This window comes from Merops nubicus, unplaced genomic scaffold (genome assembly GCF_000691845.1).
Source record: "Merops nubicus isolate BGI_N331 unplaced genomic scaffold, ASM69184v1 scaffold12281, whole genome shotgun sequence".
In the NCBI taxonomy this organism is placed as follows: domain Eukaryota; kingdom Metazoa; phylum Chordata; class Aves; order Coraciiformes; family Meropidae; genus Merops; species Merops nubicus.
The window spans coordinates 6818-11074 of record NW_008586282.1 but is presented as its reverse complement, the minus strand read 5'-3'; positions in this window follow the sequence as shown (position 1 = coordinate 11074).

The following is a 4257-nucleotide window of genomic DNA, read 5'->3' as shown; positions in this document are numbered from 1 at the left end:
TGGCAAGAGCCACTCGCTGGTTAGTGTCCCTTAGCAGGTGGGGTTTGTCCTCAGTAATGTCCTGTGCCCAGCTAGGGTGGCACATGTCTTCAGATGGTCCAGATTTCCAGGTCTTTTGCTTTCTTGGTTTTTGCTCTTGTTGTCCTCTTGCACATGGTTTACTTTGCCTTCTTTCCCGTCACGCTTTTTGTGTTGTCCACTTCCTGTCTCCTCCCTTCTCAGGAAGCTGTTCACTGTTACTCTAGGTTTTTCTTTTTGTGAACTATCGTTCTGCATCTGAGGAACCTGCTGTTCCTAGCAGTCCTTCCTTCTGTTAAAAGCAGCCCCCCACCCTCACACTTCGTAGTCCTCTCCAGGGAAGTATCTCCATGTCCTGTAGAATGTAATAGCATCTGAGATAGTATCAATGGGTAATTATCCATCTTGTAAATACCTCAGTGTACACCAGAGAAAAAATAAGGCCGTATGCTCTCCAGGAGATACTTCTCAACCATCCAGTAGCTTTTTATCATTTTAGGCTCCTCTCAGAAAGCTGGTTTATTATGCACAATTGCAAAGCAAACTTTGAGAAGAAGGATAAAAGCATGTTGGCAAGAGGAATATGACACATTCCTAGTCAGTGTTGCACTAGCACTGCTGTAAACTGCCCCATAATTATTCCTACAGCATTTACAATTTTTAAAACTGTATTTGAAAAGGGAACAGGAGCAGAAATGGTACTTTTTTTGTCATGGTAAAATGCCTCTTTCTGTAACAGCTGGCATCCTGTACTTCTGGGATCTAGGCTATACAGTTACTCCTAAAATGAGTTCTGACTACGAAACAGAATAGGGAACACAAGCTAAGACTTGGTTAAGAATAATTTGTTATGTAATTAGTACAATGATAGGAATAAATCAAAACCTGTATTCTGTCAAGCATGGAAGACATAGGGATTCTTCTTTACATGTTTCCTGTCCAACCTACTGCTTACAACTGCATTTATCTTTCAGATTTTTTCACATTTTTCATTTGTTTTAAAGCAGCTGTTTTATTTCTAGAAAGTCTGATGGGGAGAGAGAAGATCGTTTGGTCAGACTGCATTTAGAAACTTCACTTCAGAAAATAAAATGCTCAAAGACCTGTACTGATTTTGGAGATAGTCCTTGATAAATAGGAGGTGCAAAACAAAGATTTGGCAAGTCAAACTGTATTTTTTATATGGTAGCAGGCTTCAGGATGTGTGATCCTTTGATCAGAATTGCTTTTAGTGGGAAATGCTTTCTTCTGTCGCTACCCTCATCAAGGTAAAAGCTAACGTTCTTGGTAGAAGCATTTAAAAAGGCAGACTTCAAAATACTGCATATGAGTCATACATAAATCTTTCACAGTTACTGAATAGTAACTTCTGGATATTGGATCTAAAATAAGTCATCTTGGAAGGTGTGCTGTGGTGTTAATGAAATATTCCATTTTGCTCTCTGCTTAATTTTACTTCCCTTTGGAGCATATACTGACTCAGTTACGTAGGGTAGTGTGGAGAAAACAGGGAAAATAATTGCTCAAGAAGCAAGAGATAATGGCTTTCTGCTACTTAGTAGTGCCTTGTCATACATCTAAAGTTCCAGTTTTCAATTATTTCTTCAAGCTTTTGTTCTACATCTATTAATAACTTGCCCATTCTCTATTTTATTGATGAGTTCCTCATTTTTATAAATTTAAAATCACTTGGGTTTTAATTTGTATTTTAAAATTAAATACATTTGTCTTGAAGCCCTCAGAACTGGTGTTTCTTGTGGAAAAATAGTACTTCTAATTGGGACAGCAAGCATCTGTCAAGTCTTCACAGGATTTTTTTTTTGGTAGTGGGGAAGAGTTTAAAACAAGTAAATGTTTTGAAATTTTTGGCCTTACCATTATTTCTTTAACTTTGAGAACTGGATTATTCAGATATGATCTGATTAATCAGATAGTAAAGTGCCATCCTCTTCCCATTACAGAGTATTCTCTATGCAGCAGATCCCAAATGGTGAAGCCAATTTAACAAGTGAGGAGTATAGTTGCACTTTCCTTATTGACTTGTCATAGCTTTGCAAGAATCACTACAATTTATTTCTTAAGAGCTAGTGCTAGTAACTTGCTTCACTGTAGCTACTAACATTTCAACTTACTTTCCCAGAGGAAGCTGCACAGAAAAGCTGCTGTGATAAACCTCACAGCATCACCTTGTGAACATGGTGTTTTCGTTCTCTTGAACCACCCTAGGTGGGAAGGCAACAGCAGGTGACAGCCTGTACCAAACAGTGGCACCAGCAGCTGAATGGGTGGCGTGCTGCTGGCAGGGACAGCTCACCTTAAGGCTGGTGCCGATGCTTTGAGATTCTAGGCTGATGCAAGAGCTGTGCAGAAAGCCAGTGTTCACAAGTTTTGTGCAGCTGCTTGACAGGTGATGCTGTAAGCTGAGAAATCTGATTGTATGCTGAATTCCGGAATGATTATAAGAAAATGGCTCTGTCTAGGGAAGATGAGCAGTTGAACTGCTGCTTTTTTGTACATTTCACACAAATTCTCAACATAGAAATTGGGGAGCAACATAGACTTCCTCCCTTGCACCCCCCCATTTAACAATTCTTACAATCTTGCAATGTTGTCACATGTAGATGAAACCTTGGAATGCAGCTTTAGCAATAAAAATATCAGTAATAAATCTGTTGTCTCCTTTTTTTCCCTTAAAACATTATTACTCATTCCAGAAAGGCAAGCCACTGTTGTTAAAATCCTTTCAGTGGCTTTTTAGTGTTTGAAGTGCCCAGAATTGGGGTTTGACATATGGACGATTCCCTAAGCACGCCCCACCTCTCACAGCAGCTGCACCTGGTACTACCACCTCAACAGAGAAAGTTCAAAAGCACCCTGGAACTTGGTATGCCATTGTTGATTTAGCTAATGCATTTTTTACTTCCCAGTTGCAGAGGAGCATTGGAATCAATGTGCCTTTACCAGGTTGCCTCAGGGATGGGTGCATAGTCCAACTATTTGTCATCGAATAGTGGCTGCGCATCTGGGTGAAATAAAACTCCCTCCTCATGTGCAAATAGTTCATTTCATAGATGACATCCTGGTTCAGGGGAGCGATGAGGAGGAATTACAACCAATGCTCGAGCTGATTGTGGACCATATGAAACAAAAAGGTTGGGAAATCAAGCCTACTAAAATTCAAGGACCATCTCAAACAGTAAAATTTTTAGGAATTCACTGGTACTGTGGACATAGGAGATATTACCTAAAGCCTGACAGAAAATTCTTGATTTTGTGGTACCCCAAAATAAAAAAGAAGCACAGAGATTTATTGGGCTGTTTGGCTTTTGGAGACAGCACATCCCACATTTAGGACAAATTTTGACTCCATTGTATAAAATGTCAAGGAGAAAACATCAATTTGAATGGGGAAACGACCAGCAGGCTGCCTTTGAGTTAGCAAAAGAAGCCATTCAAAAAGCTCTAGACTTACGACCCGTGCAACAGGGAGAAGTGGAATTAAATGTATCTGTGAATGGGCTATATGCTAATTGGAGCCTCTGGCAAAAACAGGAAAAGAAAAGTCCCTCTGGGATTTTGGGGAAGGAAATTACCAGAGGCAGGAAATAACTATACCCCCTTTGAGAAACAATTATTAGCATGTTATTGGGCATTGGTAGAAACCGGAACAACTTAAGATAGGACATGAGGTGGCTCTTTGTCCCAAAATTCCTATCATGCAATGGGTTAAAAGCTCTCCTAAAACCCATTGGATTGGACATGCTCATGAAGCCAGTATTATTAAGTAAGTGGAAATGGTATATTCAAGATGGAGCTAAAGCAGGAGCCAGTGAGGTAGCAGCCCTCACGGGCAAGTAGCTACTGCCCCCACTAAAGATCTAGAAATAAACCTTGACCTTACAGTTGAAGAAGATTCCCCAGTACAATGGGGAGAACCTTTTGATCAGTTAACATCCCTTGAAAAAAAACACCCCTGGTTCACTGATGGATCAGCTAAATACATACGAGGAAAGAGATTTTGGAAAGCAGTAGCTTACCATCCTTGTTCAGATAAATTTTTAGAGACAACAGGGGAAGGGAAAAGCAGTCAGTATGCTGAATTATATGCAGACTACATGGCTCTGAAACAAGATGATTTAGGAGAGTGTCATTTATGTACTGATTCCTGATCAGTGGCTAATGGATTAGCTACCTCGCTGCCAACATGGGTAATCAAGGATTGGAAAATATACTCTAAGC